General features: G+C 38.1%; 1 protein-coding gene and 1 long non-coding RNA gene across 5 annotated transcripts in view; both read right to left on the bottom strand.

The window, feature by feature from the left end:
- Positions 1–26921, bottom strand: part of RAB2A (RAB2A, member RAS oncogene family) — a 92245-nt gene that overhangs the window by 60112 nt on the left and 5212 nt on the right. The gene's annotated exons all lie outside the window — the stretch shown is intronic.
- Positions 9507–16059, bottom strand: LOC140620366 (uncharacterized). Its single transcript, XR_012020167.1, has 3 exons — positions 15399–16059; positions 13500–13636; positions 9507–12609 (listed from the first exon to the last, which is right to left on the bottom strand). It is a non-coding gene; the product is annotated as an uncharacterized lncRNA (long non-coding RNA).

The following is a 26921-nucleotide window of genomic DNA, read 5'->3' on the forward strand; positions in this document are numbered from 1 at the left end:
AGTACTCCAGCAGTTAAGAGCTCAAGCGCTTTGTTTTTTGTGTAGTAGTGAGAATACTTAAAAACAAAGTAATCTCTTTTTGTAATTTACCTTACTTTCCTACAAACAAACAAACTGGCAGTTAAATGTGTGGGATCTACTTTGCTCTATCTTCTGGCTAATTCATTTCAGGATCAACTCTACTCCTTTTTTTTTTTTTTTTTAAAAGATTTTATTTATTGAGGGGGTGGAGAGAGAAATGTATTTATTTATTTATTTGTGCTTGAGCAGGAGGAGGGGCAAAGTGAGGGGCAGAGGGAGAAGCAGACCTCCTGCTGAGCAGGGAGCCAGGTGTGGGGCTCCATGCCAGGAGCCTTAACTGATTGAGCCACCCAGGCTCCCCAGGATCAACTCTGATCTGAACTGCATCCCTTCCCTCTGCCACCTAATTTCACTTCATTAATATCATGAATAACTTCCACAGTCCTAAATTAAGGACAAATTTTCTGTATTTATCTTACTCATCCTCTGAGAACTGGTTACTGAACACCACAGCATCTTCCTACTCATTTTCAGGCCCTCATCTTCACATTAGACCAAGTCGGCTTCCTTGACAGCATCCTGCATTTCATTCATTCTTTCACTCAAAAGGCTTTACTGCATGCTAACTGTGCTCTGCACTTGGGACTTGAAGATACAATCATGTGGAACGCTTCCTTCCTTATAGTAGAGTACAGGCAGAGAAATTAAACAGAATGAATGCCAAATAATCTATACGAACTGCAACTTGAAATAATTATAGTAACTGCCAGTTGAAAGAAGAGAGTACTATGAGGAGAGTAACAAGATTGATTTAGACTGAAGGGCTGGAGAAGGTTTTTCTGAAGAAGTGAAACTTAAACTAAGCTGTTCAAGGTCTTCCAGATTATAAACTCAATGAGAGAAGTATGATGAATATCTTGCTGTCTTAAGGCAGAGGTAAGGCAGTTAAGAATTTCGCTGAATGATGGGCCCTAGTGTCAAATGTTACAAAGACTATCAAAATGCCCATTATACAATTCGAAGAAATGTGTGTGCATGTGGTTATGTTTTGGAAAATACTTTATTTGTTGTTTCCTGAATGTTTTCACTAAAAATAAACTGGAATTTCAAAACATTTGACCTTAGTTTTCTTTTTTCTTTTATTCATGATTTCTTTTTTACATTACAAAATGTGTAAAGCCAAACTCATTTTATCATATTTCTAGCTCCTCTGAATAGACTCTCAGATCCAGGATAGAATGGGAAATTATTTTTTAAGTGTAAGAGTACAAAATAAGTGAACATTTGAGTATGAATTTTCAGGGTTCTTTTTTAAGCTTTAAAAAATATTTTAAGTACAATCAACCCCTCAATGTGGGGCTCAAACTCATGACCCCAAGATCAAGAGCCACAGGCTCTACCAATAGTCAGCCAGGTGCCCCAAGGGTTTTGTGTTTTTTTACCCCCTAGAGAGGGAAAGGGGGAGGGGCAGAAGACGTGGGAGAGAGAATCTTAAACAGGCTCCAAAATCCTGAGATCAGGACCTGAGCCCAAATCAAGAAATGTACACTTAACTGACCAAGCCACCCAGGCACCTCTCTTCCACCCCCCAGCTTTTTATTTTTTAAAAATATTTTATTTATTTATTCATGAGAGACCGAGACCCAGACAGGCAGAGACACAGGCGGAGGGAGAAGCAGGCTCCATGCAGGGAGCCCGATGTGGGACTTGATCCCGGGGCTCCAGGATCACACTGCAGGCCAAAGGTGGTGCTAAAACGCTGAGCTGCCCCCCCGCCCCCCCGCCCAGCTTTTTAAAACAGACTTTAAGAGCAGTTTTAGGTTCACAGCAAAACTGAGCAGAAAGTACAGCAAGTTCCCATCTACTCCCTGCCCCACAGGAGCACAGCCTCTTCCATCATCACTATTTTCACCAGAGCCACAATACTTGCTATAATCCACGAACCTACACTGACTCATAATTATCAAAGTCCATAGTTTACATTAGGGTTCATGCTTGTTATTTATTCTATGGGTTTTGACAAATGTATAATGTATTTACCACGATGGTATCATATAGAATAGTTTCACTGACCTAAAATCCCCTATGCTCTTCTTACTAGTCCCTCTCTTGCCCCCAATCCCTGGCAAACTACTAATCTTTTTACTGTCTCCATAGTTTTGCCTTTTCCAGAACATCAAATAGCTGAAATTAACAGTATGTAGCCTTTTCAGATTGGCTTCTTCACTTAGTAACATGCACTTAAGATTCCTGTGTCTTTCATTTGTCTTTTTTTCTAAAGATTTTTATTTATTTGAGAGAATGAACAAACAAGAGAGAGAGGGAGAGCACGAGTGGGGAGAGGAGTGGAGGGAGAGGGAGAAACAGACTTCCCAGTGAGCAGGGAGCCAGCTGCAGGGCCTGATCATGATCATGATTGCAATCATGATCATGACTGAAGCCCAAGGCAGATGCTTAACCGACTGAGCCATCTAGGCACCTCTCTTCATTTCTATTTGTAACATCCAAAATTTTCCCATATGGTATAGAAAAAAATAATAATTAATTAGAAATCAGGTATTTATTACTGAGAGACCTCAAGAATCATCTAACAGACTGGTAAATCATTTAAGTGATACGAGAGCCTAAAAATCTTTCTTATCTTACAAAAGAATGTATTGCTTTAGTGATACTAATAACACTTATTCTGAGCAAGTGCTAGTTAAATATAGAAAGGCTAGCTGTTTGGTTCTTCACTTAAAGATTCCATTTCTTTCTATAGGTAAACAAAATATCTTTCAAGTTAGAGGGTTTTGGTAATTTGCACACTTTGTAGGACATCCTTTAATATTTATCCTTTCTATAATATAAAATTGGCAAAAATTTCCAAGGTTTCTTTCACCAATTTTCCTACGAGTCTCTCTTAATCCTTTGTATCAGATAAGTTCTTTAAAGGCATCTTCCATATCTTTCCTCTTCTTCAGCTGTTTATTACCCTAAATATCAGATCCCCACTCGTCAATGGCACTATATGGAATTCAAGCAGTGCTCCAGTATTTACATATTTTGCAGGACTTGTAACTGATTCATCCTTCATTTTCATAGAGAATGACAGTCAAATATGTTGATTTTCCTGAGGGGAGACACTTAGAAAAAAATAATTGAATGAGGAATAGTTTAAGTGGCAAATGAGTATTTTCATGTTATTAAATGATCAAAAACTCTGAAATCTTTAAAATTTATGATTCCCAACAACAGATAAACTTACATAAAGGTACTCTTGTGCCAGGTATTGTTCTAAGCAATTTACACATGTCAGCTCATTTAATGCTTAAGAATGGCATTAACATAGCGGTTACGATTTCTGACTCCAAAGACATACCACACTCCTTGGGTTCCAACCCCAGCCTTGTCAATCACCATCAACAGAACCTCAACTTAGTTATCTTCTCAGTGCCTCACTTTCCTAATCTATAAAAAATAGGATAATAATACCTATTTCAGATGTTTATTGGGATTATTAAATGACTTAATACATTAAGTGCTTACAGCAATATCTGGTACATAGTAAAATTCAATAAAGAATTAAAGAAATGTTTGTTATTACAATTAAAATTACTTTCACTTATTACCATGTCTATGTATACTTCAAACTCCCTAAAAGAAGTACATTTTATTCATTTTCAGTTTAACAACATGCACTTTCATTGCATACCAAAATTCAAACTTTCTAGAAATATTTGAAGATGTACCATGTTTTTTCTAAGGCTAAGAAACTGGGATATCAGTAAACAATAAGATAAAGGCCCTTGCCCTTCTGGAGTGAGAAGGGACTATGAAAAAGCTTTAAAAAAAAAAAATATATATATATATATATGTGCATGTTTGTATATATGTGTATATACTGGGGGAGGTGGAGGGTACAGATGGATGAAGAGGACACAGTAGTGTAGAGTGTAATGTGTTAAGGTACAGAGAAAAAGCTGAGCAAATATATGGGACCTGGAATGTTGGGAGGAGGGGAAGGAAAAAGAGTGTGGTGTTTAAATGAGGTGGTCTCTCACTGGGAAGGGGAGATTTAAGTAAAGACTTGAAGAGGTGAGGAAAGAGGCAAGTGGATTACTGAGAGAAGAGCACTTTAGGCTAAGGAAACAGCTAGAGGAAAAGCTGTGAGGGGATGTTTGGAGAAACTGCCATGAGGCCAAATCCAGCCATAGCTCAGAAGGCAGGGGAGAGCCCTTGCCCCTAAAGAGGTAAGGTTGCAGACATCACAGGGCCTTATCACATAGACCCCACAGGGATTTTAAATTTTACTTGTGATAAAGTAGGTGATTCATTGGAGGTTTTGAGCAAAAGAGTAATATAATTTGACTTAAGTTCTAAAATAATCATTCTGGCTGCTACAATGAGAGTATAAGCAGTTGGTTAAGAAGGCTTTCTCAATGAGGCAAGAAATGGCTCTTGGACCAGAGCGGTAGCAATGGAGGGGTTTGAAATGATTGAATTCTATATGCAATCTGAAGCAGAGCCAAGAGAATTTGTTGATAGTGTGGATGTGGGTTTTGAAAGAAAGAGAATTGCATTCAGAATGGCTCCAATATTTTTGCCTGATCAAACGGAACAATCAATGAGGATGGGGAAAATTTTAAGTGGATCAGGAAAGACTATCAATTTCACTTTAATTATTTTGATTTTAGATATTTATTAGACATCCCAGTGGTAAGGCTGGGTAGGCAACAAAATATATGAGTTTAGACTTCAGGAAAGATGTTGAGGTTGGAGATATAAATTAGAACTGTCATCATAAGATGCTATTTAAAGCCACAGAAAGAGAGGGAAAAAAGACATGTTTGTTTTATATAATAGCAGAATTAAGCAGAAACACAGCAAACGTAAAAGTGACCTCTCTCAATTCTTCTACCACTGGTTTTCATTTTATACCTGGAATCTCCAAGGCCTTCAAACATCCTCTTCTATCTCTCCATGCAGACAGACTCCTATGGCTGGTTTCTCATCATCACAGATGCCTTCCTTCCCTGACCATTCTATGTGAAGTAGCTCCCAATCACTTTCTACCCATTAGAAGTTTTTGATCTTTACCAAAAAATCCCCAAATCCCTATTAGGTCTCAACCCCAGAGGTTCTGACTGAATTGTCAGCATTATGCAGTGCTTAAAAGCACTATCTGGGTAGCCTTTGATGAACCACTGACCTCTGTGGGCTTTTTGCTATGTAGAAGCTTTTTGGTTTGACATAGTCCCACTTGTTTCTTTCTTTCACTGCTTTGCTTTTGCTGTCGGATCCAAAGCTCATCACCAAGACCAATGCCCAGGAGCTTATTGCCTATGTTTTTTTCTGTAAGTTTTATGGTTTCAGGTCTTACATTCAGGTCTTTAATCCACTTTGAGTGAATTTTTGTGTATGATGTAAGATAGTAGTCCACTTTCATGCTTTTTTGTATGTGGCTGTACAGTTTTCTTAACACCATTTATTAAAGACACTGCCCCTTCCCCCATTGTCATAAGTGGCTCCTTTGTCATAAGTGAGTTTGCCATGTGTGTGGTTTATCTGGGCTCTCTATTCTGTTCTACTGATCTTTGTGTCTGTTTTTATGCCAATACTATACCATTTTGATTACTACGGCTTTGTAGTAACACAGTTTGAAACCAGAAGGTATAGTGAAGCATCCAGCTCTGTTCTTTCTCAAGATTGCTTTGGCTATTCACTCTTGATTAATACAAATTAGTATACTCAATAACGCTACTGTTAGAGTTCCTACCATGAAGTCACCTCAGCTTTTTCTATTTTTTTTTTAATTTTGTTTTTTTAGCTTTTTCTTTTACTTTGGATCCACATCACCATCTGCTCAGACAATACTGTGGTGAGACCTGAGTAACTAAATACCACATGAATGCCGAACAATTACAAGTAATACTCATTAAACTGCATTCCTAAAGCCTCACCCCAGAGATTCTGATTCAGGAACTTTTTGCTTGGACCCAAAAATCGAATTAATAAGCCCTCCAGTGATTTTTTTTTTTTTTTAGGCAATGTGTCCTTCACAAGTAACAATGGCTTAAGTGCCAGGTATTCTACTTAAGGTTTATTTTCTTAGTCCCAAATTGACTTCTACCATTACAAGGTAATTTTTAAAATCATAAAACATACAGATTTTATTTAAAATAAAAAAAGCAAAGGTATGAAAAGTACCAGAGCCAATTCTTAACCACCAAAGTAGAGTTTTGTCCAACTATCATGAAATTGTGGCTGCATATCTTCATCTACCACACTTGACTCTCAAACACCAAATACAACAAAAGTTCCATGAATGAGTGACCTATCTCATGACTAAAAGTAACCCATTGAGGAACCTAGATTTTATCTTTCTCATTTTGTTTGTTTGAGCGATCTCTTTTGAGGAATCTGGCTAAAAGTTTATCAATTTTGCTGATCTTTTCAAAGAACTGGCTTGGTTCACCAATCTGTCCTATTGTTTTTTTTTCATAAGAACTGTATGTTTTAAAGTCATACCAAAAAACTGAAAGACCTCCAACACAGATCATTGAGATGTGGTGAGCTGGCTAAAATATTAGTTTATTTTGCAAATATAGAAAATTTTATTCTTCTTTGCACTAATTTTCCAAATTGAGAAACGTAATGAAAAAACAAAGTCTGCTCTTTTTAAACAGAAAATTAATAAAAATCAGCATAGTATATTAGAAAGAACACAAGGTGTGTTCTACAGTTGAAACACCGGTGTTCAATTCCATCTGTATCATTTCATGACCTGTGAACGTGGAAAAACTAGATATAGAAACTGCTCCATTTCCACATTTCTAAATTGGGAAAAAGAAAATAAAATACAGTATTCCTACTTCAAAGGAATATCATAAAGCTCAAATGCAAAAATTTCAAATTTTACAAATTCAAAAGTTTTAATAAAAATGTTGAGGATTCTTCAAGATGAATGCAGCTAACGTGCAAATCTCCAACCAAACCCATCTGATCTTGAGTTCAAAATTTTAAACACATCTTTTCTAAAATTAACTGAAGAAAATATATAATATTTACAAACCTAAAATTTTCTTATAAATAAAATGACTCAGAGTTGTTTTTACTCTACTGGTTCTCCATACATTGTCCTTCCTTACATCTAAGACAACAATCCTTTCAAATATTTCAATTAGATACTGATCTGGTTCCTTACTATAGAAGGTTAAAGAATGGCCCCCAAGGAGATATGTCCAAGGACTAACCCCTAAGAACCTGTGAACGTGACCTTATGTAGAAGAAGGATCTTTGCAGATATAACTAAGGATTCTGAGATAATTTCAGTCTGGATTTTGGCTGGGGCCTAAATCCAATGACAAATGTAGTCATAAGAGAAAGGCAGGGGGAGACAAAGACAGATAACACAGGTGACAAGAGTACATGAAGACAGAGGCAGAGACCGGAGTTATGCTGTCATGAGCCAAGGAACACCCAGAGCCACCAGAAGCTACCAGAGGCAAGGAAGGATTCTCCTTGGAGCCTTCAGAGGGACAGCCGCCCTGCAGATACCTGGATTCTGGACTTCTGGTCCCCAGAACTATATATAAGAGAAGTTTTTGTTGTCTTAAGCCCTAAAACAAGTTTGTGATCATTTGTTACAGCAGCCCTAGGAAACCAATACACTAATGAAGACTCATCTTTCATTCCTCCTCCTCCTGGGACTAGTATGTTGTTAGTCTTCCAAGCTTGTTGACTTCATCTGTAATAATTCCTACTGTAATTAATAAAGGGCCTCAAATGCCAGAAATATTAAGAGCAGTGAGGGAAGTGGAAGCAGGGAATATAGAGCATTTATCTGAGAAATGTCAGTGAAGGCTAGGAGGAAAGGTTAGAGATAGTTACTCAAAAAGTACTTATGAAGTACTTAACTATATTCCAAGCACTAGTAAAAATAAATTAGTAATAAAAGTAAGGAAAATAAAGTTTCCAAGAGCATGTAGCTTTCAAAACAAAAGACATCTTTTCCCTGAAAATGGAAGTATGGAAACAAGTATGCTGACAAGGCTGAAGGAGTTGCTTTAAAGAATCAATAAAGTAAGGTGTAACTGGTAGGGTCAGCCGGTTGAATGTCAGACTCTTGATTTGGGCTCAGGTCACGATCTCAGGGTTGTGGGATAAAGCCCAGCATAAAGATCCACATGCAGTGGGGAATCTGCTTCTCTCCCTCTGCCTCTGCCCCTCCTCCTATGTGCCCCCTCCCCCTGTGTGCACAGGAGCGTGAGCAAGGGCAATCTCTCAAACAAATAAATCTTTAAAAAAGGAAAAGAATCAATAAAGTGAAAAGGAAATAGGAAGTTGTGGGAATACAGCCCTCCTTCCCTTGAAGCAAATCATCTACTATCACTTCTGTATCTTTAGTTTACAATATTAAAGTACACCAAGTAATTTAAACTCTTATGGGATAAGACCAAAACCATGAAAATGACTGAAGCAGATAATGCAAGTATTTATTACACATCTGGCTGTTTGCACATATTTATTTAGCATACTTTAAGTGTTCTTTCCACAATACTCAGTGACTTTTTTTTTCCACTTAGCTATTAGCTACTTATCTTTACAACTTAACTCAAGTGTCATAACCCCTAGGAAGCTTCTGTGATACATACTTATCTTCACAAAGTGAGCTAGGTATTCTTCTGATTTTAAAATATAGATTTTCCAGCTGTGTGTATAAAATAATATAACTGTCTGGTTTCAGGGGAAAAAACAGTATCTTCTGCTATAAATACTAGATGCCGAGAAGCACTAATGGCCTTCTTTGATGATCTCACTTGCCCTGGGTATGGCACAGACACTAGGAAACCAAATCTAGACCTGAGCTCAAGACCAACAGATGAAGTCAGGCCTCAATGAGAAGCAAAATTCACTTTTAAAAACAGGTTTAGGAACAGCTCCAACCCTATTATTTGTTCAGCCACCATATGCTGAGGACCTATGATGGACATAGCATAGTGAATGAAGAAGCCTTAACTTCATAGCTTATTCCTTACCCTGCATTCTTTATGAAACCTCTTTGCTTTTACCTCTCCTAAAGATTTTTTTCCCCTTGTTTTTCACCTAATGTCCTTTTTCTGTCCCAGGATCCCATAGAGGACACCATACTACATTTGGTGATGATGTCTCCTTATGCTCCTCTTGGCTATGACAGTTTCTCAGACTTTCCTTGTTTTGATGACCATGACAGTTTTGAGGAGTACTGGTCAAGGCATCGTAGAATGTCCCTCAAATGGAGTCTGTCGGACCTCCCCTCCCCCATGACTGACTGAAGTTACTGATGTTTGGGAGGAAGACCACAGAGATGAGTAGATTTTCTCGCCTGTACAAAGGTACCTACTATCATAACAAGGGTACATAATACCATGGATATGGCTGACTACTGTTGATCTTAACCTTGATCACCTGCCTGAGGTAGTTTGACAGGTTTCTCCATTATATAGTAACCATGTTTCCTTCTCTTTCCATACTACATTCTTCAGAAAGAGGTCACTACCCATAGCCCACTCCTTTGGGGAGTGGACCTTACCAAAGTTTTAATCACTGACCTGTTTCTCTTTGTTTGTCATCTTTCACCACCATGTCCCACTGCCCCTAGCCAATCTTCTGCCTTTACACAGTGCCTTAACATTATCATGTATATTTATTACTTTTATACTTAAAAATAAATGAAAAATTGCCTGTATTTGAAGTACTCTTCTGAAATGGGAAAGTGCCTGAAAATTACCTTCATCTTTAATTTTTTCACTCTCTATAACATCCTTCCCCTAAGCCTTGTTAATTCCAACTCTCACCAGTAACCACCCCTTCATTTTCACTATCACCACCTTAGATAAGGCCTTTATTACCTCCTACGTGGACCACTAGAATAACCATCTAACTATACTCCACCTTCCTAATCTGTCCTACATATGACTGCACCAGGGATAGATGAGAAAAGAAGGCAGAAGGAAAGGACTGAATTTAACATCCAGAATGTCTCTGCCACTGTATTATAATATGAATATATACACAAGTGTGTGTATTTAGCTTCTAATGTAATCATAACTCTGGTCTTGTACTCTTTTCTCTTAAAAACTTCTACCTTTTCTACTGTCTACAGAATAAATTTCAAATTCAACCGGCCTCTATCACAGCATAGGTCCAATACATTTAATGATTTTATCTTCCCAGTCTTATTTTTAGTAACTGTCTGCTATGAGACTATACTACAGTTAAACTTGATGATTTACACTGAGGAAGGTACAAAGTGTGGCACTTAACAGATGTACGATAAATGACAACTAACTTTTCCCATTTTTACATTTTGTTTATGATTTCTACCCATTTATTCTAAACTCTACCCATTTTTCAAGGACCAGCTCAAATTCTATCTTTTTTTAAATTTCTTTTCTTTCAATGCTCAAATTTTTTTCTTTCAAATGTCATCTTACCCTAAAGTTTCCAAGAAGGAGGACAGGTATTCTGGATTCTGGAATTTTTTATGGAATTTCAGGCTTTCTCTAGTACCTCCATCAGTCCTGATCACATCCTATCAGCACTGCTAGACTATACACCCCTTAAAGGCAGGGGCATACCTAATTCACTTTTTAAATCCTTCACAATAGTACCTAGGCCTGTGCTTTATGCTTGGAAACTTTTTTTTTTTTTTTTAATGCTTGGAAACTTTTATGGTAAAGCCTTCTGCATTTCAAAGTATGCCACTAATTTAGGAGATTTGGATCCTATGTGTGATACTTGAAGGAAAAGCTATTTAAGGTCTCCAAGACTGTGTCTGCTTCTTTGTTTAATGGTAATCATACAACCTACCTTATTCATAAGGCTATTTTCAGGAATACAAGAGATAGCACGTAGACCACATGTCTGTGCTTCTTTTTTCTTCCCCAGGGCCTGAAGGCAGTCTGATACTTTATCCCATGCTAAGGCGATAGTACTCTATACATACTTTATTAAGCACTTATCACATTATTCTTTTATTAACAGTTTACTGTTTATTATCTACTCTCCTCCCTCAGGAACAGCAACATTCACCTTTTTGTATTTTGAAAACCACCCTGCACTGTGGCCCAAGTTAGAAGGCAGATGCTCGGTCAATAGTGGATTAATGTACCACATACACTCACTGAAAAAGGTCATAAAGTGAGACGAGCCTTTTCTACGTAATGATGAACTCCAGTCTACATTTAAAAAAAAAAAATCAATTTCTCAAAAAAATAACTTACTAATGATAAATTATTTTATTCAACAGTGAATTTTTCATAGATGAAAATGATGCTAGAGGATGAAAACCTTACTGTGCTGAGTTAGAATTCTATCTCTGCTTATCATTCACCCCTGATTATCATTCACCCCTAACTTAAGTTTAATTTTCCCTTGAAAAATTTGGCTTTTTAGTGTGTACATGAGTTATCAATCAAGTGCCTCCTCTCTCCAAACCTTCATTGCCCTGCTGGAGAGACTAGAACATTTCTCCCTTGCCAGCTGGCATGACGGTAAGTGTCAGCAGCAGAAGGCAGCACTCCGCACCTCTCCACAGCCAACTTCCCTCAGCACTCCTTCAGGCTGCTTCCCATGAAGGTCCCAACACAGATCCTCCTCATGGAAGGCTTCCCACAGCACACAGACGGCAGCTTTCCAATCCATCACAGCCCCTCAGTGAAATTCTCTGCCACTCAGCAGGCCTCAGCCATGCTCCTCCAAAGAGGTCTGGATGCCAGATTGGCTCCTTCCTTCCGTGCTCTGCCTGGGTCTTGGGGTAGTAGCCATGCTCTCTATGTGCTGTTACTGTACTCTTTAGAGTTCTCTTTATCTCTGAGCCAATTCTCTGTTACCCTAAATCCATGGGATAGTTAATGATTCTTTTTTTTTTTAATTTTTTTAATTTTTATTTATTTATGATAGTCACAGAGAGAGAGAGAGAGAGAGAGAGAGAGAGAGAGGCAGAGACACAGGCAGAGGGAGAAGCAGGCTCCATGCACCGGGAGCCCGATGTGGGATTCGATCCCGGGTCTCCAGGATCGCGCCCTGGGCCAAAGGCAGGCGCTAAACCGTTGTGCCACCCAGGGATCCCGTTAATGATTCTTTATATTAGACTTTCCTTGTTCAAATTTCTGTGTGGTTTCAGTCTCCTTGCTGGACTCTGACTGATCCAATCAGTATGGTTAATAGGTCCTTCATTAAGAGAAACCATATTTAATTTGGTGAAGTGGAGGGTTTTTGAATATAAGCCAAGTTTAGATTTTCTTAGGGAAGGCCTACTTTTTCTTTAGTGCAATATTTAAAAAAAAATACAAAGCCAGATATAACCTCAATTTTTAAAAACTATAAAGTACAATGGAGCATTTGCTAATTTCCATAGAGAATAAATGATAAAATATTAACTCTAATAGCAAGTAAGATAGCACAATGTGGTAAAAATAACATACCTTTCTTTTCTTCCTCCAAAATGCTGGGACTTTCCCTCACTTGTTTTAATGGTGGAAAACGGCTGGAGTGTTTGAGAAGAATCAGAATGAAGAAAACTGATGTATAACTACCTCTCAGAATCTTAAGAGTCACAATTTGCTGGAAACAGAGTTTTTTAAACAGTAGACTGTAATCATCTAGGTCATGAAATCAATTTAGTAGATCATAACCAGTATAAAAAAAGACCTAGAGAATAGCAAATTTAGATTGCGGGTACTATACAAGGGTAGGTACTGTTTGGAAACTTGTATTTTAAAGAGATATATGGACATAAACATCTGAATGCTGGGCTGTAATCAAATATGTCCTTATTACTGTGACTTGCAAAAACAAACTTGGAAATTACTCTCTAGTGTCTAATCCAACCACCTCCAATGAAAGAATTCATCTGTGACACTTTTGCTAGCATGCACGGAAAAATAAATCAACTGAAGAATCCAGTATACTTATATTCTCTTTTAACTAACGTTTAAAAAGGGCAGCCCGGGTGGCTCAGTGGTTTAGCACCTCCTTGGGCCCGGGGCCTGATCCTGGAGACCCAGGATCGAGTCCTGCGTCGGGCTCCCTGCATGGAGCCTGCTTCTCCCTCTGCCTGTGTCTCTGCCTCTCTCTCTCTCATGAATAAATAAAATCTAAAAAAAAACAAAAAACAAAAAACCGCAACTAACGTTTAAAAGGATAGAGATCAAGGGTAAAATCTGATTGAATTGTCTGTTGGCAATTTAATGTACCTATCTATTCAAATAAATACAACATAGTATCATGCGTCACCCACCAGGTGATCATTCTATTACAGAAACCTCTTTGTAAAAAAGATTTTTCCATTAGGTGAAATTAGGATGACCCTAGATACACTACTTTGCCAGGGAAGGCTCAGTAACTCCTGTTTTCCCGATAAATTATGGATCAACTTGGATAATAAATTATACAGTTTCCCTAAAGCACTGATTGTCAAAATACGGTCCTCATACCAGAAGCTTCATTATTACCTGTAAACTTGTAATGCAAATGATCAGCCCCATCAGCGACTTACTGCATCAGAAACTTTGGGCTGGAGCCCTGCAATCTGGGTTTTGCCAAGCTGTCCAGGTGATGCTACTGTGCACTGACGTTTGAGAACTCTTGGCTTAGATATAACCAACAAAAATGCTGGTGTCAGTGTCCAATCTTCTTCATTCTTCAGTTTAGTTTTTCAGCTATAACTAATTTAAGCCCCTACATGGTTGGTATAACACAAATAACTGAAAATACTGGAGATATATGTTTCCCCACAGTAGAGGTTAAGTTATCCTGGTTTCCACTTAGTATCTTTTGACAATTATCTGGCTTAGAACAGCTGGACTACATGCCACCTGCCAAATACCCAAGGATCCACTTTGATACAGATGCTCTTTTTTATTGCATCTAAGGAGTCCTGTAATCAAGTTATGCTAATGTACTTTTGTCTTATTTAAAATATCTGCATGGCTTTTGATAGTTAGAAGGTGAAAATAGACTCCTTCCTTGCACACAATGTTATTTGATCATAAAAGTAAGTCTATGAGGTAGGTAAATAGGAATGATAACCTAATTTTAAAGATAAAGAAACTGAGGTTTAAGTGATATGCCTCAAGTAAGAGGCAGAATTGAAACTCCAAATCAGGTTTTATTATTACTATTATTTATTTTGGAGAGTGAGAGAAAATGAGTGGGGAGAGGGGCAGAGGGATAGAGAAACTAATAAGCAGACACTGCCCTGAGCATGGAGCCCAGTGCAGGGCTCAATCTCCTGCCCCTGGGATCACAACCTGAGCTGAAATCAAGGATCTGGTGCCCAATTGACTGATGCACCCAGGTACCCCTTAAATCATTTTTCCACTATACCATCCAATCTCAATTTGTTCTCAGATACACTGCAACCAATACCTTTCCTAACTAAAAATAATGGTATCTACTTTCCAGGTATTATCAGTAGCAGTGCCAAGAAAAAGGAGGGAATACTTTGTAACTAAATGACTCTGATAGGGCAGAATGTAATAAAGGAAGAAGGTTAAAAAAAAAAATAAATATGATTTCCTTGACGCTGACTTTACTCCAACATTTCAGTTAATATATCGATATATTATACTTTAATCTGACCATTTTCCTAATCTTTTCATTTTTTTTTAAATTAGTTCTCTTTTATTCTCATTCACTAATTTTTTAATTTTTTTTATATTTTTTTAAATTTTTATTTATTATTTATGATAGTCACACACAGAGAGCGAGAGAGAGAGGCAGAGACACAGGCAGAGGGAGAAGCAGGCTCCATGCACCGGGAGCCCGACGTGGGATTCGATCCCGGTCTCCAGGATCGCGCCCTGGGCCAAAGGCAGGCGCCAAACCGCTGCGCCACCCAGGGATCCCTTCCTAATCTTTTCAAAAGCAAGGATTCCAAATAAGAACTGCAGCCATCTCAAAATCACATTTCAATGAAGCAGCTTGCAGAGGATACTTTTCCATGATGTTATGGAAGGAAGAAGGTGTTTGGGGATGTAAATGTACACTATAATTATTATACAATAAATCTGTGGTACATGATCTCTAAGTAGTAAGCTATGATATAAATGATATCAAAGTTAAAGGCTGCAAGCAAAAGAACTATTTCATGCAGTTGCTAGATGAAACTGGCAAGAGCCCAAGGAAGCTCATGATAATAGTAACTAAACCAAACTGCTAAATTCCTAAACACAGACTAGGCATCAGTTAACACAATGTTGAGATTAGCCTGTTGAATGAAGTACACAAAATATATACCATACTCAAAATTAGATATTCTTTCTAAGTCCATATTTTTAATGAAAGGTGCTTTGCAGTATCTATCAAAATACAAATATAAATCCTAGTTGGCCAGAGATTTTCCTTCTTACACAAAACCACAAGAATCACGTTATACTGTGTAACAATATTCATCAAGGAGTCATAGGTGAACATTTGTTATTTCTGGCAACCTAGCATCAAAGCATCTTTCTTTGAATTCCCCAGCAGCGAGGGTATAAACATGTGACCTAGACTCAACCTATCAGATGCTCTTGTCCAGAATCTAGAATCTTGAGGGATTGCTCCATTATCAGGGACCATAAGGAGAGAATCCACGGTGGCTACAGTGATGATGAGACCAGTTACATGTCTCCAGCATCTTCTTCAGCAGGCTGTACTGACAGCAGGAATCTGGCTGTGCCTTGCCTTCCTTGGTTTTGCCATTTTCAAGCTGGATTATATTGCTTTTCTATCAATCTATGAATATTCAATCTTCGTAATAAAATCTTCTGCTTAAATTAACCACATAGTAGGTTTCTGCTGTTTGCTACCACAGACTAAGAATAACAGAATCAGTAACTGAATAAATTATGGGTCATCTACACAGGTGTTTAGAAAGAATGAGACAGATTTATATATATGTTAATACTAAGACATACCCTCAAAAGAAAAAAAAATGTACTAAGTGTATAATCCTATTGGTAAAATTGGGAAACACACATACATGCAAGCTTACAGACAGAAAATTTCTGGAAGGATATACAAAACCATTGTTTACTTACATGAGGTGGTATTTTCATTTTTTATCACGAGTATTTATCACTTACACTATTAAAAATATATATATGTGTATATATATAAAATTTTCAAAGGATCTATTTTAATTTTATTTGGGGGGTGGGGGGAAGCACGAGCCAGGGGAGGGGCAGAGGGAGAAGCAGGCTCCCCAATAAGCGGGGAGCCCGAAGCAGGGCTCAATCCCAAAACTCCAGGATTATGACCTGAGCTGATCGCAGACACTTAACCAACTGAGCCACCAGGTGCTCCTCAAAGGATCTATTTTAGCATCAAACACCATATAAGCAATACTTTCATGGGCCTCATCTAACAACGTCCATATTGATGTGGCTTTTAAATAACTAGTAAAACCTTGTGTGGCCAAAAATAGTTACATTAAATGTTGGTCTGTGAAGAAAATTATGACAGTCTGTGGGTAAAATAATGTGCTATGAAAAGGATTTTGATCTCTTTTTTTTTTTTAACTCCTAAAAGCCAGTAAAGAATACTAATAAGTCGTACTTTAACAAGATTTACTCATTCAGTTAAGGCTGAAAATTCACATATTCATGCTCAAATCCAACATGGTTTTTCCATTTCTCAGGTAAATTCTCCAAGAAAGGAAACTAGAAGCCAGAAAGAATGAGGGAGAAAAGGCCCCAAAAGAAAGAAAAGATTTAAAGGTATAAAGGGTTTCACTAGCTCCTGCCAGAAATCTGAGTTAAGGGTAGAAATTTATACCATTCAGAGATGGGGAATAAGGTTTTTCTGATCTATCCAGAGGATAAACAAATCAACTCTTTTTGCCACACAATGCTCTTCACAGTATAGTCCCCAGAGTTCCTTTAGTCTTAAGCCCCCACAAAATCCTGACAAGAACCCTATCATCCTGCCACACTCTGTATAATCTATGGGTAGCTCAGCTCAATTCTCTGTTCTCCACATAACATAAAAGTAGGAACAAAAGCACAAACTGATTCTACAGGATTGTTACATGGGGAAATTATTCAAACAAATGAGATCACGTCTAATAGTATCATACCTGATATATAATTTGTAAAATGGAGTAAAGAGGTACCTAGGATTACTATGAGAACATATATGAAAGCCAAAGCACAACCCTCAATGTTTGCTGAAAATCTGAGTACGTTATGAGCCATTCATTGTAGTTAGAATGAATCCTCTTGATGCTCCTTCAGTACTTTGTACCTGTTGCTATTCTATTATCTTTTAATCCCTGTGGCAAATTGGTCTTCCCAATAGGACAGGATAGTCTTGTTCATTTTTCTAACTCCAGGACTGCCCACATAGTATCTTAAATTTATTTAAAAACAAAAACGAGGGGGGTACCTGGGTGGCACAACCGGTTAGGCATATGACTCTTGGGATTTCAGCTCAAGTCATGATCTCAGGGTCATGGGATCCAGCCCTGCGGGGCTCTGTACTCAACATGGAGTTTGCCTGGGTTTCTCTCTCCCTCATATAAATAAATAAATCTCTTAAAAAATAAAAAAATAAAAATAAAAACAAAATGAGGGGTGCCCAGGCAGCTCAGTTGGCTGAACGCCTGACTCTTGATTTCAGCTTATCATGATCTTAGGGTTGTGGGATATAACCCAGCATCATGATCTGTGCTGGGTACAGGGCCCCGCTTGGGATACTCTCTCTGTGCTCCTCTCCTGTCCCCTACCACTCCTGTGCGCACCCACACTCTCTTCTCTCTTTCTTTAAAAAAAATCAAAATCAAAACCAAAACCAAATCCAATCCTCTAATCTTTGTATAAATTCCATCCTCCAAACCCTATTATATGTCAATCAAACCTGTCTGAACAGCTCCAGTAACAAACCAACTCACAATTTAACAAGCTCTTTCTTTTTTTCAAAAAGTTTTTGTTTTTAAGTAATCTCTACACCCAATGTGGGGCTTGAACTCATGACCCCGAAATCAAGAACTGCATGCTCTTCCAGCTGAGCCAGCCAGGTGTCCCCTCCTTCCATTTCATACGAAGTTCAAATCTCTTTTACTCATGGTTTTGGTTCTGCCTATGAAAAGCCAAAAAGGGTAGTTTTTTTTTTTTCTAAGATTTTATTTATTTATTCATGAGAGACACACACACACACAGAGAGAGAGAGAGAGAGAGAAGGGCAGAGACATAGGCAGAGGGAGAAGCAGGCTCCACACAGGGAGCCCCATGTGTGACTCGATCCCGGGCTTCCAGGACCATGCCCTGGACTGAAGGCAGGCACTAAACCTCTGAGCCACCCAGGGATCCCCTCAAAAAGGGTAGATTTAAGTCTCTTGTATTTGACAGTCACCTAACTATTTAAAAGTCATTATTACATGCTCCTTTAAATCTTCTCTCTTTTTTTTTTAGGTTAAAATGTTTCCATTGTATCAGGGTAGGGGGAGGGAAAATTAAAAAAAAAGTTTGAGTTGTTCCTACAGTGTCATGGTTGATATAGCCCTCGTACTATTGGTCTCTTGAGCATAGACTCCAATGTGTAGATACCCCTCTGAAACAAGTTTCCATAATTGAATTGTAGAGTAGAATTATTACCTGCCTCATCTGTACACTATACCTTTACTAACCATCATCACATTTATTCCTTTGTTTTTAATTTTTTTTAAGATTTTATTTATTCATTCATGAGAGAGACAGAGAGAAGCAGAGACACAGGCAGAGGAAGAAGCAGGCTCCACGCAGGGAGCCCGATGCGGGACTCAATCCTGGGTCCCCAGGATCACACCCTGGGCCAAAGGCGGTGCCAAACTACTGAGCCACCCGGACTGCCCACATTTATTCCTTTGTTGGCTTTTTTACTTATCTGACTCATACTGAACCAAGTCATGTAAAACTTTAAGAGCTGGATATATATTACTTACCAGTTGACCTCCATCTTGTATTTGTATGGTTGTTTTACTTTTTAGAAAGGATTTTATTTATTTCAGAGAGAAAGAGAGAGAGCACACGTGTGCATGGGCAGGGGGAGCAGCAGAGGGAGACGGAGAAAGAGCATCCCAAGTGGACTCCACACTGAGGGTGGAGCCCAATGCAGGACTCCATCCCATGACCAAGAAATCAACATGACCTGAGCCAAAATCAAGAGTCGGATGCTCAACTGGCTGAGCCACACAGGTGTCCCTGTAATGATGGTTTTTAAAGTAAATATAAGGCTTCAATTTCATTAATTTACATTTTGCTAAATTTAGCCAATTGTTCTGCCTGTCAAGGTCATTTTGGATTCTATCTGGTATAATCCACAAATTAGCTCTCTCAATCAAATTGGATTTTATCCAAGTTGTTACTAACGTGAAATGTAAAAAAAAAAACAGGACTAAGCAGCAGCTTGCTACCTCCAGCTTGCCTACAAGGGCAGCCCATTATGGATACAGTTATTCAACCACTTAAAAATCCGTCTAGCTGGTAAACCAGGAGAATTTCTTCATCTTATACCAAAGGTTATATTGAAAAAATATAACAAGTACTTATACAACCTTTACTTAAAAGGCAGATGAATCAATTCACCAAGTATTATATTATAAATCACAATTATTGCTTTAATTTATAATTAATTCATTTCTCTATTTATTAATTTTTATGCCAAGTGAAGTAAAACCTTGACCATCAATGATTTTGGAAACGTGTACTTTTACTTTGACCTTTGAAACAGTAAGACTAAACTGAACTAACAATACTTTCTCCAAAGAGATAAAAAGATTACCTTTGATCAACAGATTCATTTATACTGAAGACTTCTGTAGACCTAAAAAAGCCTGCCTCTTTCCAAGGGGGTTCAAAATCAAGAGAGGTATCTCAAGGTACCAAAAGTGGGTACAGAAGAAATCGAGGAAACAATTATTGATCTTAATACATCCTTCCTGAAGACTAGTGAAAAAGGGCACCTCCTACTTGATATTATTCTCAATCTCAAGTGGCCTGTGAGGATTATCTGAGATAGGAAATAACTTTCCTTTATGGAATCCAAAGAAAATCTCAGGATCAAAGAATTGCCATTTTGCTGATTAATATGTGATCTTATTCCTTCAACCCAAGTAATTACAGTTCGCAGTCAGCAAAATGAATAGCTTTTTCTATCGACAAGACCTCCCTCACTAACTTAAAGATGCTCAACAAATCAGAAAAATTATCTCTAAGATATTACTATTAATAAAGCACTTTGCAGCTTACAATAAGGTACCTGCACACATTTTTTTCACTTCAAATACAAAAATCCTGTGAGATAGATATAAGCCAGGCATTCCTGCTGTCTTTTCCAGATGAGAAAATAGAAGTTGAAGAGGTCTGAACTTCACCAAGGGAACAAGCAAGCAAAGGAGTCCTTGCACTAATCAAGATATTGTAATTACAAATACTAGGCTCTTGGAAAATTTTCAAGAGTGTTGTCTAAGCTAAAATAACCAGAGAGGAATTAGATTAACATATTACAGTCGACCTTTGAACAACATGGGTTTGAACTGTGCAAGTGCACTTATACATGGATTTTTTTTTCAATAAATACAGTAGAGTACTATCAATGTATTTTCTTTCTTATGGTTTCCTTAACATTTTTATCTTTAGCTTACTTTCTTTGTAAGAATACGGTAAATAATACATGTAACATAGAAAATATTTGTTAATCGGCTGTTTATGTTATTGGCAAAGTTTCCAGTCAACAGTACACTATTAGTAGTTAACTTTTTGAGAAGTCAAGGTTATAAGTGGATTTGACTTTGTGGGGGTTGGTGCCTCTAATCTCCATGTCATTCAGGATCAAGTGTATTTGCCTTCTATCCTAGATGCATAGGAATTATTACTAAAGTTGGACAAGTGCTAAAGGAGGAGTCATTCATCGATATTAACAACACTGGGGGAAGCAGAACAAGCATGAATACACCACTTACGCTGACATATCAACTGTAAATAAATGGAGGGAAACAAATTACTGACACTTGAATTTCAAAGACAGCTATAAAGTTTGAAAAGAACAAAAACCAAAAACGTATAGCATTGGTGAACAAGCCTATAGGGTACACTTGGCAGGTAATATATTAATTTTACAAGTAGGAAACTCAGGAATTTTAGTTAATTGTTCATGTGCACAATAAGAATTAGTAATAAGTATCTTCTTTCCATTAGACTCTTTCCACATTGTCCTACAAGGAATAGGTCACATTACACATGCTTGGGAAATCTGACTACCATATTGCTTCCTATGTGGGGCATAGTAAGCCAAAACAGGACATAGTACTTGCCCTCTCCAAAAGCCCACGGCAAATGGGCATGCTTGCGACCTATGCCTTGATCCCTGCCCATGTGACTGAGCAAGGGTGGGGACCTGACAGTATAAATTAATTCAATTTGGTCAATGACTGGGGCACCTGGGTGGCTCAAGAGGTTAAGCGTCTGACTCTTGACCTTAGCTCAGGTATTGATCTCAGGGTCCTGAGTTCAAGCCCTGCAATGGGCTCCACTTAAAATTAATTAAATTAATTCATCCATCAATGATTAAATTATCCTAATAAAAGCATCTCAGACCGAATCTTTTAATAAAATAGCAATGGGCTTTATAAAAAACAATGGGCTTTATAAAAAAGTGAAAAAATAAGAATGAGAGTTAATTGATAACTACTCCGAAGAATGACTACTCTGAAGAATGATTTAAATTCACAGCTAAAGCAGATGTGCACACCTCGTACCCACAATTCCACTCAAAGGTTTATCTCCAGAACTTTAGCAAACATGTTCAAGGAGGCAGGCACAAAAATAATCCACGTAGTATACTGTCTTTTAAAACACCACAGACAATCCAGCCTAAAATTTCTTTTTTTTCCCCTTAAGATTTTATTTATTTATTTAACAGAGAGCACTCAAGCTGGCGGAGCAGCAGGCAGAGGGAGAGGGAGAAGCAGGCTTCTAGGAGCCAAAGGCAGATGCTTAACTGACTGAGCCACTCAGGCAACTTGGCCTAAAATTTCCTTAGGCGAAAAGAATGGGAAAATTGTGGTAGAGTCAAACAACAGGATATAAGTAAAATTAAACCAACATAATTTAATTAAAATTAAACCAATCTAGCAATTAATATCAATAAGATAGAACAAAATGTATGAATACCGATAAATCTCCCAAAATAATGCTGAACTAAAAACTCTGAGTAAAATTCCAATATAAAGTTGAAAAAATATATAAACAATTGTGCACTGTTTACAAATACACACATACATATGTAGTAATCATCTAAAACCTTTCATACAAATAATAAACACCAAATTTAGGAGAGTAGTGAAGAGTATAACAAAGTGCTTCAACTGTATCTGTAATATTTGTTTCCTAAACAAAGCACAAAAATAAACCCTTGGGTCCAAAGAAAAAAGGAGAAATGATGAAAAAGTACACACACTAAGCAAATATGAGCCAAAATAAAAAAAAAGATTAAAACACTTGAGAACCCCAAACTACACTACCAAATAAACAATACATAAGAAACAAAACAAGACAAAACCTCACAGTATGTAAAAGTAGAGGATAACTTAATGACAAAGAATAACTCTTAAAAAAAAAAAAAAAAAAAAAAAAGAATAACTCTTCAGTGAGATGCAAAGACCTGAGCCCAGGGGGCACCAGTGGTAGAGTGGCTGCCTTCAGCTCAATTCATGACCCCTAGGTCCTAGGATCAAGTCCCGCATCAGGCTCCCTGTGGAGAGCCTGCTTCTCCCACTGCCTTGTCTCTGCCTCTCTCTCTGGGTCTCTCATGAATAAATACAATCTTAAAAAAAAAAAAAAAGAAAAAAAGACCTGAGCCCATACACACTTTACCAATTATCCCTAGAATTTACTGGGGGTATAATCACTCTGACAAAACTAAAAACAAAACAAAAATAAAAGCATTGTCATAATAGATGTTATTTTACCCTAAAAGTCAAGACACTATTAAGAATATACAGATATCAAGTCTGATCTGGTGAACACGTATGGAACCCTGAACCAACTGCATACACAATACACTTTTCAAGCACACACAGAATATGTATGTACACATACTGACCAAGTAGCTGGCTACAAAATTAGCTTCAAAAACTAAAGAATCAATACACACAGTCTACATACTCTTACCTATGCAAAAAAAAAGTCAGAAATAGATAATAAAAACACTGTTAAAAAGAAAAAAAAAAACATGTTTAAAACAAAACACACATGAGTGCCTGGCTGGCTCAATCAGTAGAGCATGTGACTTTTTTTTTTTTTAAGATTTTATTTATTTTTTCATGAGAGATACAGAGAGAGAGGCAGAGACACAGGCAGAGGGAGAAGCAGGCTCCATGCAGGGAGCCCGTCATGGGACTCAATCCCCGGTCTCCAGGATCATGCCCTGGGCTGAAGTCGGTGCTAAACCACTGAGCCACCCCAGGCTGCCCTAGTAACCATTTCTTATTCAAGTCACTATGACATATATTATCTCATATATTCATTCCATTTTATAGATGAGGGCACCAAGGCAGATTAAAGATGTTGCCCAAGTTCATATAGCTGATAAGGGGCAGAGAAAACACTTTATTCTTGTTTTATACAGGACTTTACTATTTTCTTATCCTTTATACCCATTTTGCATGAGTGGACGTGATGTCTGTTTTAGTAAAGGGGACTGAGGGACTATGTACTTCCATTGCAACTCAACAAAACAAGCGGTTGTTGGTAAGCCAACAAAAGACGTCTATACAGGGTGCCTGGGCAGCTCAGTTGGTTAAGTGTCCGACTCTTGATTTTGGCTCAGGTCAATGATCTCAGGGTTGTGAGATTGAGCCCCATGTCTCCACTTGTCACTCAGCAGGAGTCTACTTGAGATTCTCTCTCCCTCAGCCCCTCCCACTCATTCTGTCTCTGGAATAAAAAAATAAATCTTAAAAAAAGAAAAAAATCTGATATGGAATTTGTAGGAATCAAGAACTACATATGATATGGGAGAGCATGGACTTTGGAGTCAGAAAGACTTGGGATTAAATTCCAAATGTTAGTCAGTTACTAGCTCTGTGATGTGACAGTCTTCCTTTCCTCACCTGTAAAATCAAGCCTTCATCGTGAATTATTACTGCTCAGATTCAATGAGCCACACCATTAGAAAAAGCCCTTTATGTATAAATATCCTGGTTGTATATTTATATTCTTTTTTTTTTAATTTTTTAAAATTTATTTATGATAGTCACAGAGAGAGAGAGAGAGAGAGAGGCAGAGACACAGGCAGAGGGAGAAGCAGGCTCCATGCACCGGGAGCCCGATGTGGGATTCGATCCCAGGTCTCCAGGATCGCGCCCTGGGCCAAAGGCAGGCGCCAAACCGCTGCGCCACCCAGGGATCCCGTATATTTATATTCTTCACTACACTACACTGTAGTCTTTTAAAGAGGAATCAGAGGAAAAACGCTTTTCAAGACCATCAGGAATGATTAAGTATATGCGTACATGCTTTAAAAAAAATAATGCGTACTATAATTAAGGTAAACAAGCAGGGTTCTCTCTTTGTATAGCTTAATACAGTGCCTACTTCATAAAGGTGTATACAGAGTCAAGAATTAATATTGCTTCAAACTTTCAATTTACAGTTTCTCCTTAGCCCCCTGTGGTAGGCAGAATAATGCTACTCCCCCCATACAAAAAACTGTACACTCTCATCCCCAGAACCTATACATGGCAAAAGGCTCTTTGCAGATGTGATTAAAATGAGACTTTGAGATGGGATTATCTTGGATTATCCAGATAAATCCAATCTAATCAAACAAGTCTACACACAGAGAACCTTTCCCAGCTTTGGTCAGAGAGCTGAGATGACCCAAGAAGAGTCAGAAAGACCCAACACTGGAAACACCTGGCCTGCTGTTGCTGGGCCTGAAGACAGAGGATGGAGGATGGGGGCCAGGGACCAAGGAAGGTGGGTGCGGTGAGCTCTGGAAGCTGAGAGCGTCACCCAGATGACAGACAGCCAGCAAGAAAAGGGAGATCTTACCCCATGGTGGCAAGAAAGTATATTCCACCAATAACCTGAAAGAGCAATTCGAATCCCTCTAGAAGGGAACCCAGCCCTGCTGAAACCTTGATGTTGGCCTGCTGAGAAACACATCAGACTTCTGACACATGCTGACATGTACATGAACTTACATAACTGTAAGATAATAAATCTGTGTTCTCTGAGCTCCTCTAGCGCATGGTGGTTTATTATGGTAGCAACACAAAACAAATGTACCTTCTTTCTCCCATTTGAAGGAATAAAACTATCACAAATTTTTATATAAATGTCATTAAATCTTTCTTGAAACAAAAAGAAATCAATTAGCCAATGCATGTAGCCTACCCAGTGGAGGCTACCTAGCACAAAACTCATGATTTTCTGAAGCACCATCTCTGTGCCAGGCACTGTCTTGCTCCAAGAGCTTCACTGCAGTATGCATCTATCGACATTCATTTTCTTCCCTTCTCTCTCAGATATGACCAGAAACACACTGTCAGCCACACCCGAAAATTGGAACATTTTGAAGAGCAAACTGAGAGAAAACCTAAAGAGCTACATCATAGCTGTGAAGAGTAAAAACTTAAAAGGGAAGAAATACATAAGTAATTGCCCCAAACGACACTGCTCAGTTTCTTCATCTATAAAATGGTAACCTCAAATATCTTTTGAAGCAATAAAAAACGAAGTTTTGATACCATGTACAAACTATAAGTCTGAAAAATGGCTCATGAAAACCTACTGCACATATAGTACCCAAAACTAATGTGATGAAGAATTCCATATAAATTCGGCCTGGCTATAACTTACAGATTAACTTAAAAATCCAGAAAGCAGAAAATCTGACAATAGGAATAAAAAATACATTCTAGAAAAATATACACAAAGGCCCATGACGGACCTGCAGATGAATGTCATCATACTACCACTAAAAAACAGTGCTTTTAAAAAAATATAGATGTCCAGGACCCACTGCAGGTCTTCTAAACAGCATCTCAAAAAGGATAAGACCCAAGTTGTTTTCATTGAAATATACTGTACGAATTAAAAGGGGGGTGACTACAGGTGAATGACAACAGAGGGAATCTAGCATCTTTTTGCCAGATGTCTTTTCAAGTAAAGAACAGCATATATTCTAAAACTTACAAATAAACAAGGCTGATGAACCAAATGGAAAGTTTCATGGAAAAAGTAAAGTTAGAAAGGGGGACAAGGGAGATCAGTACGTGGTTGCATCTTTTGTAGCAAAGGACACAGCCTCACAGATCAGGATGAGGAAAAAATAACAAAATGGAGCAAGCACAGCTGGGCCAGAGTGAGGGGGAAAACAGCTGAGCTGGCAAAATTTGGATCCCTCAAAAACCCAGCAAAATTACTGGCTACTGCAAGAAATGGAGAGCTGGCGAGATAAAATGGGGGAAGAGGGATCAGAGGGGCAGAGAGAGGAGAAAACTCATTTTGTGTTGGAGCAGGAGCGGTCAAAGAGAACAAAAGGGACGAGCACTGAGAAAGAAGAGAGGGGGGCATTATTTGAGATGAGGACGCAGGCTTATCAGGAGAGATGAAGGGAAAAAGGATGAGACCACCACAACCATGCCTCTATGATTCAATACAAAGTCTTAGTAGCAAGAATTATAATGTTAGGGGAAGCAAGTAGCAAACAAACTAGTTAGGAGAGAAAGAGAAAAGGAAAAGGGCTAGTCACAAATCCTAAAATCAACTACAAATAACATGCATAAAGCAACAACTTAGGTAGACCAGAATATATTTCTAGGGGCACCTGCACCTGTATGGTGCACTCAGTTTAAACACCTGACTCTTGATTTCAGCTCAGGTCATGATCTCAGGGTCCTGGGATCA

Source organism: Canis lupus, chromosome 28 (genome assembly GCF_048164855.1).
Source record: "Canis lupus baileyi chromosome 28, mCanLup2.hap1, whole genome shotgun sequence".
NCBI lineage: Eukaryota > Metazoa > Chordata > Mammalia > Carnivora > Canidae > Canis > Canis lupus.